The sequence below is a fragment of the Salmo salar genome, chromosome 10 (assembly GCF_965601325.2).
Source record: "Salmo salar chromosome 10, fSalSal1, whole genome shotgun sequence".
Lineage (NCBI taxonomy): Eukaryota > Metazoa > Chordata > Actinopteri > Salmoniformes > Salmonidae > Salmo > Salmo salar.
In genome coordinates, this window is record NC_138300.1 from 94,639,057 (window position 1) to 94,654,184 (window position 15,128).

Below are 15,128 nucleotides of genomic sequence, written 5' to 3' on the forward strand. Positions count from 1 at the left end.
TGAAATTCCCTGATCGACTGAGGGACCTTACATATAATTGTATATGTGGGATAGAGAGATGAGGTAGTCATTCAAAAATCATGTTAAACACTATTATTGCAGACAGAGGGATTCCATGCTTGATAATGTATGTGATATCAACAAAGATGTATATTTTCTGGGTGATTTAAATATTAACTGGCTTTCATCAGCCTGCCCACTCAAGAAAAAGCTAACTTTAACCAATGCCTGGTTCAGGTTATCAGTCAATCTACCAGGGTAGTTACAAACAACACAGGAATGAAATCATCAACATGTACTGATCAAATCTTTACTAATGCTGCAGAAATGTGCTTGATAGCAGTATCCAGATCCATCGGATGTAGTGATCACATTATAGTAGCCATATCTAGGAAAACCAAAGTTCCAAAGGCTGGGCCAAATACAGTGTATAAGAGATCATACAAGAAGTTTTGTAGTGATTATTGATGAAAATAATATTTGTTGGTCTGTGGAGTGTAATGAGGAGCAAACAGACGTTGCACTTGACACATTTACATTTACATTACATTTAAGTCATTTAGCAGACGCTGTTATCCAGAGCGACTTACAAATTGATGCATTCACCTTATGATATCCAGTGGAACAACCACTTTACAATAGTGCATTTAAATCTTTTAAGGGGGGGGGGGGTTAGAAGGATTACTTTATCCTATCCTAGGTATTCCTTAAAGAGGTGGGGTTTCAGGTGTCTCCGGAAGGTGGTGATTGACTCCGCTGTCCTGGCGTCGTGAGGGAGCTTGTTCCACCATTGGGGTGCCAGAGCAGCGAACAGTTTTGACTGGGCTGAGCGGGAACTGTGCTTCCTCAGAGGAAGGGGGGCCAGCAGGCCAGAGGTGGATGAACGCAGTGCCCTTGTTTGGGTGTAGGGCCTGATCAGAGCCTGAAGGTATGGAGGTGCCGTTCCCTTCACAGCTCCGTAGGCAATCACCATGGTCTTGTAGCGGATGCGAGCATCAACTGGAAGCCAGTGGAGAGAGCGGAGGAGCGGGGTGACGTGAGAGAACTTGGGAAGGTTGAACACCAGACGGGCTGCGGCGTTCTGGATGAGTTGTAGGGGTTTAATGGCACAGGCAGGGAGCCCAGCCAACAGCGAGTTGCAGTAATCCAGACGGGAGATGACAAGTGCCTGGATTAGGACCTGCGCCGCTTCCTGTGTGAGGCAGGGTCGTACTCTGCGAATGTTGTAGAGCATGAACCTACAGGATCGGGTCACCGCCTTGATGTTAGTGGAGAACGACAGGGTGTTGTCCAGGATCACGCCAAGGTTCTTAGCACTCTGGGAGGAGGACACAAAGGAGTTGTCAAATTGCTTATCCCAGTTACTAATAATGCACACATTAAGAAAATTACAAAAAAATGCTAAATCTCTGTGGATTGATGAGGAATTCAAAAATTGTATGGTGGAGAGGGATGAGGCAAAAGGAATTTCAAATAAGCCTGACTGCACAAACAATTGTACAATCATGTGACTAAACTGAATAAAAAGAAGAAACTACCCTCTAAAACAAAGATAAATGACATAAAGAATGAAAAAAGCTTTTACTATTTTGGGAACATTTTGGGGGAAAAAAGTTAACTCATTCACTGAATCAGATGGCTCATTCATCACAAAATCGACTGATATTGCGAACTACTTATTTTTTTCATTGGCATGATTAGCAAATTTAGGCATGAAATACCAGCAACAAACATTGACACTACAAATCCAAGTATATCTGACCAAATTATGAAAGACAAAGAATTGTAATATTGAATTCCGTAAAGTGAGTGCGGACGAGGTAAAAAAAATGATTGTTGTCTATCAACAATGATAAGCCACAGGGGTCTGACAACTTGGAAGGAAAATTACAGAGGATAATAGCGGTCGATATTGGCACTCCTATTTGCCATATCTTCAATTTAAACGTACTAGAAAGTGTGTGCCCTCAGGCAAGGAGGGAAGCAAAAGTCATTCCGCTACATAAGAATAGTAAAGCCCCCTTTACTGGCTCAAATAGCCGATCAATCGGCTGTTACCAACTTTGAGTGAAGTTTTGGAAAAAATTGTGTTTGACCAGATACAATGCCATTTTACAGTAAAAAATTGACAGACATTCAGTATGCTTATAGGAAAGGACATTCATCAAGCACAGTACTGTCATGATGTGGCCCTTTCTGGGTGTAGATCGTGGCTTCCTCCCTCTCACTCTCTCCTACGCCCAGGTTTTGTTACTGAATGTTTATTGTATATGCATAGTCACTTTAACTATACATTCATGTACATACTACCTCAATTGGGCCGACCAACCAGTGCTCCCGCACATTGGCTAACCGGGCTATCTGCATTGTGTCCTGCCACCCGCCACCCGCCAACCCCTCTTTTACGCTACTGCTACTCTGTTTATCATATATGCATAGTCACTTTAACCATATCTACATGTACATACTACCTCAATCAGCCTTACTAACCGGTGTCTGTATGTAGCCCCGCTACTTTTATAGCCTCGGTACTGTATATAGCCTAGCTACTGTATATAGCCTGTCTTTTTACTGTAGTTTTATTTCTTTACCTACCTATTGTTCACCTAATACCTTTTTTGCACTATTGATTAGAGCCTGTAAGTAAGCATTTCACTGTAAGGTCTACGTCTTGTTGTATTCAGCGCATGTGACAAATAAACTTTGATTTAATTTGGTTTGATCTCAGGTCGTAAAATCCTGGCAGAGACTCTCTCCCCCTTTTCATGCAGAGAGAGAGAGACCATAGAATGAACAAGGGATTTCACTTGGCCAAACTCCTAAATCCCCAAAATGGGAGTTTTAAACAATATGTCCACCTTTGAGAGTGTGGGAATGGTCCATGGACACTTAAAAACCTGTTGGGGCTCGGGGGCAGTATTGAGACATTTTGAAAAAAATATGTGCCCATTTTTAACTGCCTCCTACACCAACTCAGAAGCTAGGATATGCATATTATTAACACATTCGGATAGAAAACACTCTGAATTTTCTAAAACAGTTTGAATGGTGTCTGTAAGTATAACAAAACTCATATTGCAGGCAAAAACCTGTGAAAAATAGATTTAAAAAAATGTGAATTTTGTGACTGTACTATTTAGTGTCATTGTTTTATAGATACCATAGTGAGAAAGGATTCATTTCGCAACACCTACGGCTTCCACTAGATGTCAACGATCTTTATAAAGTTGTTTGAAGCGTCTATGATAAACAGAGAGCAAATTAGAATCCAAGGAAGTTGACATGTCATCACTTCATTTTTTTGCGCCTGCGCATAAATCTGAGAAACGTGAGTTTGTCATAATTTTTTATCTAGACATAGGATAGGTTGTGTGAAAATATTACTGATGTTTAACGTTAAAAATGGACCAAAAGATTAATGCTAAACAACATTTGACATGTTTGAACGAACATAAATAGATTATTTACTAGGTTTCTTTAGCTTTTCGGCGTGATTTTACCAGCCACCCCAACCACGTTTTGTGGGAGCATAATGAACGCTAAGTACTTGGTGTTATTTGGACATAAATTATGAACTTTGTCAAAAGAAACCACATTTGTTCCGGACCTGGAATGCCTTCCGGACCTGGGATCCTGCCTTCTGATGGAGATAATCAAAGGTAAGGGGGTATTTACAATGTTATTATCGATTTTAGATGATGCTAACTGTATAGCAGAGCCTGTTGTTCTTAGCATAGCACCCCGTTTATTGCAAAATGTGATTTCCCAGTAAAGTTATTTTGAGATCTGGCCATTCGGTAGCAATTACGAGATGATAATATATTATTCTTTGAATGACAATATTATAATTTACCAATGTTTTCGAATAGTAATTTTGTTATGTTCACCGGAAGCATTTCTGAGAAGAAAAAAATCTGAATTTCACGCTACTGTAAAAATGCTGTTTTTGGATATAAATATGAACTTGATGGAACAAAAAATGCATGTATTGTATAACATAATGTCCTAGGAGTGTCATCTGATGGAGATTGACAAAAGTTAGTGCATAATTCAAGCTGGTTTCTGCTTTTGGTGACGCCTGACCTTGAATTGAAAATGGATGTTTGTACTTTTGTGGCTATGTACTGTCCTAACATAATCTAACTTTATGCTTTTGCCGTAAAGCCTCTTTGAAAATCGAACAATGTGGTTAGATTAAGGAGATGTTTATCATTTAAATTGTGTAAAATAGTTGATTGTTTGAGAAATTGAAATTATTAGATTTTTGATGTTTTGAATTTCCAGCCTTGTTAGCAATCCCGACTCGGGGTTCATTGCTAACCTGTAGCCCCAACAGGTTAACGGACAATTATGTTGAGTGTGTTTAATTTGGTGACCTCACGAAAGACAGGAAACACACATAACTATATCTCTGAATGTGTACATTTCTCAATTATGGTGTTGCATGTACTTATTGTATAAAATGAATGAGTAAAGATGAAACTATTTGTGAAATGATGTAATCAAATCAAATCAAATCAAATGTATTTATATAGCCCTTCGTACATCACCTGATATCTCAAAGTGCTGTACAGAAACCCAGCCTAAAACCCCAAACAGCAAGCAATGCATGTGAAAGAAGCACGGTGGCTAGGAAAAACTCCCTAGGAAAAACTCCCTAGAAAGGCCAAAAACCTAGGAAGAAACCTAGAGAGGAACCAGGCTATGAGGGGTGACCAGTCCTCTTCTGGCTGTGCAGGGTAGATATTATAACAGAACATGGTCAAGATGTTAAAATGTTCATAAATGACCAGCATGGTCAAATAATAATAATCATAGTAGTTGTCGAGGGTGCAACAAGCACGTCCAGTGAACAGGTCAGGGTTCCATAGCCGCAGGCAGAACAGTTGAAACTGGAGCAGCAGCACGGCCAGGTGGACTGGGGACAGCAAGGAGTCATCATGCCAGGTAGTCCTGAGGCATGGTCCTAGGGCTCAGGTCCTCCGAGAGAAAGACAGAAAGAGAGAAAGAGAGAATTAGAGAGAGCATATTTAAATTCACACAGGACACCGGATAAGACAAGAGAAATACTCCAGATGTAACAGACTGACCCTAGCCCCCCGACACATAAACTACTGCAGCATAAATACTGGGGGCTGAGACAGGAGGGGTCAGGAGACACTGTGGCCCCATCCGATGATACCCCCGGACAGGGCCAAACAGGCAGGATATAACCCCACCCACTTTGCCAAAGCACAGCCCCCACACCACTAATGTGATGTTAACCTTCAATTTTGAGAGAATTGTCTTCCCTGTAAAGTGTAACTAGTCAGCGGCCACGCCCCTGTGAGCACAGATATGATCTGGCGTCATGGAACCGCCCTCTTCTACTGTTACGAATAAAAGCCTCTCCTAAGAAAATCCTCTTCAGACTAAGCAAACCCATAGCGTGGGCTGTGATTGTGAATAGTTAAGACCACGCATACCTCGATGTAAACTGAGGTGGCACAGGTTTGAGTACCAAGATTAGAAAACCATACCACGTGGAGCATTGGCTACACGGCTGGAAATGGTTAACCCCTTCATTCCCCCCTTTGAGACCACCAGGCCTCAACAAAAGCGAAGTAACTCAAGCGTAGTGATTATAAGAATCATCCATAAAAGCTGCATTAGATTGCAAGCAATCCTCAGGAGATTGAGGATAAAAATAAGGGTCTAGGGGATGAGGAACATGAAGCATTAACAAGCCTGGCATAGCCTTATGAAGTACACATTTGCCAGTTGCACAGAATGCACAAATGCAAATTAACAAAACGATCAGTGGGAGCAGTAATGGAACCAAAATGGAAAACAATTTAAATCCAACATTTCCTGGTTTATCTTTCAGCCACCCAAACGGGAATCAGGAGTCTTCTCCTGTGGGGGTGTAGGTATCAGCCAACTGTGTTAATTATATCAAAATCTCTGTCATATTATCAGAGGAGTCAGGGAGAAGTATAACACATTCAGTGGGGGAAATAGAATTTAGGGCCCTGCAATATCCACCCTCCTTAGCCAGGATGTAGTCTGGCTGTAACAGCTTAAAGATTCTGAACAACAGTAGAAAGAAGTGCAAAACCAGCAACAGTCAAATTCAAATGGGCCTGCATTGAGTAGGTGATGTTATTAATCCAATCCCCTAACACTTTAATTCCAACCCCTGGGAAGAGTGCCAATCAGAACAGTTCACCATTGCTAAGACAAAATCCACTAGCCAAGCTATTATCTGTCATTGCTAGTTTCACACGGTTACTGCAGTGCGCTGTGGAGTTATGCTTAGCCTCCAATAGGGTCAGCAGGGGTATGGTTACGACTTGAATTTGAGTTTGGCCTAAATAACAGCAACCATCCCACCCATTAGGCAATTGTAGGTAGCCGTTTTCACCGCAAACCCACGTAAGCCCATTAGGAGCACCCCAATCCAGACCCTGTAACAGATATGGGTATTCCAACTATAGAGTCAGAGAAGGTTAATGCATGATTCATATTAAGGGAGGGTTTGGTAGTTGGTGGCACACCCGCGTAACTCCTACAGTTGTCTGAAAGGCCCATGGTAATACTACCTCTACCACAAAGACAAAGTTGGGGTTCAGTTACAGGTCTCAAATTATTCAAGACAGGTTCTATCTTGTTATTTCCAATTGCCAAAGGCAGTGGATGAACGGGATATTTAGGACATTCAATAGCAGAGGAGACATTATATAACTTAGAGGCATACTTACTACCCGTAAACATAAGGGCGGGTCCTAGACTAAGGATCTGGATGGACCCATTACGGGGGGCGTATATTTCTCATTCGGGCACATGGATTGGTTAGCTGACCAGAAACCTTATGAGAGCCAATATGAGAGCCAATGTCTTATACCCAGATAGCCTATCCAGGTATGATTAACTTTTTGGAGGATGTATGAGAGGACACTGCATGCGGTAGGCGTACTTAGCAATGAGACTACAATTCACTCTGACTCTGAGGGTTTTTTAAAACGACTACATACGAACCACTAGGTGTGGCTTGTCGGCTCAGGTTCTGGACCATTTTTACCCATTGGTTACTGGTTTTCAATTGATTCCCTTGGATTTCTATTCCCTCCAACAGAGGCTGCTGGTGGATGATAAGAAGTATCAAAAACATGTACCTCAAAGGTTTACCCCAAGTTTTGTTTTTAACAATGTGACCATAGTGGTCATGTGTAACAACATCTGGGTCTGGGTGTGCACTCTTATCTGTTATGATGGTTGGGATGTCTTCTGGCAGTGCGATAGGTGGTGCTACCTCTGACACTCCTGGACCTTCACTGCTGTGGGTGTCGCTGCGGTGGTTCTACTTCCTTTGTGGACCTTCAGCTTGATCCATTCTCCAACGTCAACAGGTAGGCTGTCTGGGTCACCCTGTTTTGGAACTTCCTGGGCTTTCCTGTATTGGGAATACAAAGACGTAACAGCATGGATTAGTTCCTTCATATATTTGCTCAAATTATCATCCTGTGCAGTCAGATCAGTCAGTTTTGGAGTCATTGGTCTGTGTAAAGGAACGTTCATTGGATGGCCAGTTAAGAGCTCATGTGGGCTAAGCCCTGTCCCGCGGTTTATGCTACGAGAGAGAGAACCAGCTGGTGGAGGAGACTAGTCAAGTCCTGACTATACAACCAAAGACAGTACAGTATAACCCCTTATTTTTGTTGACACAAAACTACCTCCATACTTCCATTGATTTCTATGGGTTACCTTCAAATGAGATAAAAACGGAGGACACCATCATGTTTGTGAGAGTCTCCCCTTTCCATAGAGTGGTCATAATAGTTTGTAGGCTTAACCGGTCGGAAGTTTTTGTGAGAAGACCGATTTTCGGGATGTCTTATGGTCTGACAAACACAACTGTAGCTCAGCCAGGTGAATGCTTTGGATTGAGACACAGTGTCACGTCCTGACCATAGTAAGTTGCTATTTTCTATTTTCTAGAGTAGATCAGAGCCGCCGCCATAGACATTGTGTTGTGTTTTTTTGGGGGGGGGGTTGTTGTTTAGTTTTTTTGTATTTTTTTGTATTTTCTATGGTAGAGTAGGTCAGGGCGTGACAGGGGGTGTTTGTCCGTTTTGTATTTCTATGTTTAGTTTCTAGTTTTGTATTTCTAGGTTAGTTTTTGTTTGGCATGACCTCCAATTAGAGGCAGCCGGTTGTCATTGTCTCTAATTGGAGGCCATATTTAAGTTGATGTTTCAAGTGCGCCTGCCTTCAGTGCGCCTGCCCAGTCCGGGGTGTCCTGTTCCTGCTCCCCGCACTAGCCCTGAGGTGCGTGTTACTAGTCTGGCGCCTCCTATGCCAGTCCCACACATCAGGCCTCCAGTGCGCCTGCCTAGTCCGGGGTGTCCTGTTCCTGCTCCCCGCACTAGCCCTGAGGTGCGTGTCACTAGTCTGGCGCCTCCTATGCCAGTCCCACGCATCAGGCCTTCAGTGCGCCTGCCCAGTCTGGGGTGTCCTGTTCCTGCTCCCCGCACTCGCCCTGAGGTGCGTGTTACTATTCCAGCGACGCCCCTCAGCCCGGAGCCTCCAGCGACGCTCCTCAGCCCGGAGCCTCCAGTGCCAATCCTCAGCCCGGGGCCTTCAGCGACGCTCCTCAGCCCGGGGCCTCCAGCGGCGGTCCGCAGCCCGGGGCCTCCAGCGGCGGTCCGCAGCCCGGGGCCTTCAGCGGTGGTCCGCAGCCCGGGGCCTTCAGCGGCGGTCCGCAGCCCGAAGCCTCCAGCGACGCTCCTCAGCCCGGGGCCTCCAGCGACGCTCCTCAGGCCGGGGCCTTCAGCGGCGGTCCGCAGCCCGGGGCCTTCAGCGGCGGTTCGCAGCCCAGTGCCTTCAGCGGCGGTCTGCAGCCCGGAGTCTTCAACGGCGGTCTGCAGCCCAGAGTCTTCAGCGGCTGCCTTTAGCCCAGAGCCTTCAGTGGCGGTTGGCGGTCCCGAAGCCTCCGACGATGACCCATGGTCTGGTTCCTCCGGACATACAGAAGCGGGGGATCAGCGGGCGGTGGGGGTACTACGCCCGGAACCAAAGCCGCCGCCATAGACATTAGTCACCCACCCTACCCTCCCTTTGTGTTGTGTTTTTTGGGGGGGGGTTGTTGTTTATTTTTTTATTTGATTTGTTTTGTATTTTCTATGGTAGAGTAGGTCAGGGCGTGACAGGGGGGTTTTGTCCGTTTTTGTATTTCTATGTTTAGTTTCTAGTTTTGTATTTCTAGGTTAGTTTTTGTTTGGCATGACCTCCAATTAGAGCCAGCCGGTTGTCTTTGTCTCTAATTGGAGGCCATATTTAAGTTGATGTTTGTCCCACTGGTGTTTTGTGGGTGATTATTTTGTGAGTAGTGTATGCCTGCTCTGCGTCACGGCTTTCTTGTTTTTGTATTTCAAGTTTATGGTTTATTGCATTAGTTTCACGACTGAATAAAAGATGTGGAACTACGATCACGCTGCGTATTGGTCCGATCCTTCCGAAAGCCCTGACACACAGCCCATTAAAACAAACTGATATCTCTAGCTTAAACTGACAGATTTTTATGAGGATTTTTTTGTTATGTTTCTTAGATTGGCGCTCAAATCTAGGTTGTGCCTTTAGATTAGAAAATAAATAAAAATGTTCACTTCTCTCAAGGACTTCTCGAACCCCAAACAACCCACCTGGTCTGCTTGGTCTGTTTTGCAAGCGTTCTTGGAAGTCTCACGATGTTGCGCCTCTGGGTTTAGAAACTCTATCGTACAACTGTAATTCCAACCCCTTTGACTCCACCCACTAACAAACAATAGGTGTTGGAAACAAGAATTTAGAGACCGAAGTGATTTTAGAAACAAGTGAGCTATGGGGAACGTCATCTCTCAGACACAGTCACAGGTATATGGTAAGTAACTCAGAGTATAATGGTTTTGACCCTTGCCTGTCCTGACTCCGAGCCCGCCTGCCTGACCACACTGCCTGCCCCTGACCCTGCCTGCCGACCTGTACCTTTGCCCCCCTCTGGATTACTGACCTCTGCCATTACCCTGACCCTGAGCCTGCCTGCCGCCCGGTACTGTTGCCCCACCTCTGGTTTATTGACCCCTGCCTGCCTTGACCTATCTATTGCCTGCCCCTGTTGGAATATTAAACGTTTGTTTATTCGACGTGGTCTGCATCTGGGTCTTACCTTCATACCTGATAATTATATTAGTATTATTTTTAGATAAGATTTCTGAAAACCTTTGTACAGCATTCTGCCCATGTATCACCATTAATCTTTAAACATGTATCTATGCATTTTAAACATTTTATTATGACCCAATAGTACATTGTCAGCCATGTGGTAAGTGTTCAGGGCCAATTGGTGGATAGCATGTTTCTACTCTGTCTAACTGTCTAAAGGCGCTCTGCATTCTCTCATAACACTGTGTAAACACAAGTCATCACTATTTTGTATAGATTGTTACTGTCTTCTCTCAGTTTAGAGATCAGCAGCCCATACAGTTAAATAAAGGTTAAATAAAAAATAAAAAAACAGTAGATAAAAAACAGATGAAGTAGTCCTGTAGTAACTCCTGTCACCACCAGAGGGCCCTAATTGATCTGATTATTTACAGTGGAAAAGAATTTCCAGTTATCCAAAGATGTAAATGCCTTCGTAAGTGTGATTGTTTTCAGCTGAGAGTAGAATCGTTGTATTTGGTGAAGCCTGCAAACCTGACACTAAGCTGTGTAATGAATGCTGTTGTAAGAGTTTGTATATCTCTATCTGTCTACAACAACAGTTCGCTTAAAGCCACAGCTCCCTATTTTATTGGTTACAGGCTTGTCTTACACTAACAGCTGATTATGGAAACCTGGGCCCGTATCCAAAAAGCATCTCAAAAAAGGTCCAAGGAATCCTGTTCGAAGACCGTTTTAAGACCGCAAAAAATCCCAGCTCAGAGTCGGTTTCAGGATGACGTTAAGATACTGCCTACAGTCAACTCATAAAAGTTTATCTCTGCTGGTAATCACAACCGTTTGAGGTACCACTAAGGAAAGATAGTGATGAAGCTCATGGACATTGTTGCAAATGATGGGGAATAACCAATTGCAAATCGCCAGCTGTGAACTCTATAGCACGCTTCAGACAACCTAAGTGAATGCCACTGTACATCAAATGTTGCAACATTGAAACAATATAATTTTTGCTTGAAAAGATCACTTTGCCTAGCTTACTCTTAATTATTGCCTAATATGTTGGCATGCCATGCATAACCTTTTTTTTATCCAATTCTGATGGTTGTTAATAAAAGCAGAATTTGTACAATATTACCGCTATATCAACACACTTGTCATCACTCCTGTTTAACAACTCTAATGTTGCACACCATGTTTGAAAGGTTCATTGTCATGGGAAGAAAAATCTGAATTTGATATTCAGAAAAATTTGAATTTGATATTCTGAAAAATCTGAATTTGATATTCTGAAAAATCTGAATATAAAAAATATATGAATAAAATGTATTTATTTTTTTCTCACAAAAGGCCTTTACTACTCAGGGCTGGTCCTGGCCATTCTGCTGCCCTGGTCAATACAAAAATATTGCAGCCTCCCCAAAACTAGAATGATATTTATTAGTAACTAAAAATCGAAAATATGTATTTTCCAGACTTTGAAGTTAGGTTCAATTTAGGTTCTGAATGAAAGGTGAAAATACATATTTTCCAGATGTTGAAAATACGTATTTTCCAGACATTGAAATCACGTAAAAATCTATTTTGGTTCAGACTGGACCAAAAATCTATGTCTGTGGATGTTGAAATGAAGACTGGTCTGGACTGCACAAAAAAAGACTACTAGTCCAGACAGGACCAAAAAAAGACGTCCCAAAGACGTCGGCGTCTGTCCGTGCTTACTGGGGTGTAGCCTATGGTGTCGGCCTGCAATATAATTTTATGAATACCCATCCATGTGTTAGGCCCACCGTTTGTAGAACTGGCTGTTGAATTGGCTTTATTAGTCCGAATTCCTGTAACTAATCAATTTAGGTTATTTAAGCTCTGAATATCAGCTACCGAACTTTATCAGGAGTTAGAAATGCGTAAGTATTTAATTTTTCGTTATGATCAGCTCGTCAAAAATGTACGGCTACAAACTTGACACCACTGATCGTGACAATTTAACCCGAGGGGTGAAACTCCTGGACAGCAGTTGTGAGTAGCCATTCAATATCGTCCATTTTACTTTGACCTGTCCTGTTTTTAGGATATGTTGTTTGATTACATGTCAGCAAAAGTTTTTGTGTGATTGGGTACCATTTAGGTTAGGCTATTTGATTGGAAAAATCTGCATGATGTAAAAAGTGTCTGTCTGATACATTGTCATACATTTGATCTCCAGCCTGGAGGTTACAGAAAAGGCCACATACTCTTTCTACCATATCCTACATAGGCTATGATTTATGTTGTATTATTTTTTTACGGAACGTTGGTGGAGCGCTGCATCTCTCCAACAGCACACTGGAGAGGCGCGCTGGGAATGGACAAGAAAAATATTTTGCACCCCTGCCTTTGACAAAGCACTGCTTATCACACAGCGGCATCAGCACTCACCTAAAAAGCCCATATGCCACTGGTTGAGAGAACTTATTGTTATGGGACAGAATTACTTGAGGTTTTATGTGTTGTTGTAGGTGCGTCTTGATCAGTTTAGCTCAGAAAATGCTGCCCTTTTCAATCTGCCACCATAGACGACCATGTAATCCTGCCTAATGAGTGGGCCGGCTATTCCTGTATTAGTGGACTGATATAGCCCTCTGCAGGCCTGGATTTCTTTTTTTCTCGCACAAAAGTAGTGCACTGTGTTGTCATTTGTGTAAATAGGGGGGCTACTTTGTTCCAAAATGTTGACCTTACTTGCACTTTTGGTGCTGAATGAAAGGATGTTAAAAATACAGATGTTAAAAATACTTATTTTCCGGACGTTGAAAATACCTATTTTCACCTTTCATTCAGCACCTAAAATGCAAGTAAGGTCAACATTTTGGGACAAAGTAGCCCCCCTATTTACACAAATGACAACACACCTGTCACTAAATTCAGTACTCCCTAGTTATTTCAGTTATATTAAAACCAGTAAAATCTGGAGAGTCCCCTGCTAATTATAGTCCCATAAATGTAATAAATTGTGACAATAAAATAACAAAGCTTACCACACTTGATACATATCAATCAAACAGGGTTTATTAAAAATAGACACTTACAAATACAATAACATTTTTCAGTTTAATGCAATACGCAAAAAAAACAAATATAGATTTATCAATAATGGCTGTTGATGGCCTTGAATGGCCTTTTCTATTCAACATTTTGGAAGCTTTCAACTTTCCAGCTGAAATAATACATTTAATACAAATATTGTGTAAATGTCCTAAAGCAAAAATATACACAAATAATACATTATCTGATGAAATTGCTTTAGAAAGTATCATGACACAGATGGTTGGAGTCTTACACTGTTTATTAATCCAAAAGGAGTAAGCAAGAGAATGGTCGTGGACAGGCAAAAGGTCAAAACCAGATCAGACTCCAGGAGGTACAGAGTGGCAGACAGGCTCGTGGTCAAGGCAGGCAGAATGGTCAGGCAGGCGGGTACAGAGTCCAGAAACAGGCAAGGGTCAAATACCAGGAGGACTAGAAAAAGGAGAATAGCAAAAAGCAGGAGAACGGGAAAAACGCTGGTGGTCTTGGAAAAACGCTGGTTGACTTGGAAAACATACAACACAAACTGACGCGGAGAGACAGGAAACACAGGGATAAATACACTGGGGAAAATCAGCGACACCTAGAGGGGGTGGAGACAATCACAAGGACAGGTGAAACAGATCAGGGCGTGACAGAAAGGGGCACAAGACAGGGATGTTTCCTCTCCCCCCTCCTGTTTGCACTGGCAATTGAACCGCTTGCAGAAAGAATTAGACAGGACACAAACGTAACAACTGTCAGTACTGTTAAACATGAATATAAACTAAACTTATTTGCAGATGATCTCCTGATATATCTGACCAATATTGAAAACTCAATGCCCTTTTGCTAAAAATATTTTCAGAATACTCTAAGACCTCAGGATATAAAATGTAAGTGGAAAAATGAAATAATGGCAATAGAAAAAAGTAAAAACAATAACTCACAATCTTTAAACTCAGCGATGCTTTAAGTGGACCATAAAAAATATGAAATACTTAGGATGCTTAATAAGTGACAACAATCAACAAATATATAAAGATACCATTATTCCATTACTCAACAATATGAAAGCAGATCTAATTAAATTGAATAATCTTCCCATAAATATTACTGATAGACTGAACCTCTTTAGAATAGCATGGCTGCCAAAGTTTTTGTATTTAGTTTTGGTAATACCAATTACCCACTGAAGACAATCTTTAAAAAGTATACTCGGTCATAACAGACTTTATATGGGCCAATAAAATTCATAGAATAAAAAGGAAAGTTTGACATCTTCCTGAGGGTGGTTTTAACCTTCCAGACTTGGAATTGTATTGTTAAATGCACTAAAGATGAACAATGGGTACATATTGAAGATACGCATGCTCATCCTTATTTTCATTCGATTTTCAAAGGATAAAGCTAAGAAATTAACAACTTCATAGTTAAGAACACTAACAACTGGGAAGAAAATGAAACATATTCTACAAAAACCAATATCACTCCCTAAAAGCACAACCTTATGGAACAATCCTTGGATAGCTTTACAGAATTTATTGATACACATAGAAAACTAAAGGCATAGAAACCATAAATTACTTGGTAACAGGAAATAAATGTATTTGTATGACAGAATAAAAAAGTAATTTTGGACTGACTTAAAAGTTACAAATCACAAAATGTACATTTGAAATCTGTTGGACATCAGAGCAACCTTGAGGGAATCTTATTTTAGTCAGAAAAGGATGTTCATATGATAGGGAATATGTACAGAACCAAGACATAAAAAGAAATGTTGGCACAAGATGGAGGGAAAGTTGGACTATAACTAAAGAATTTACAGTTAACAGAAATGTACGCCTAATTCAGTATAAACTAATTGTATAGAATTTATTATACAAGAGACAAAATTCACAAAT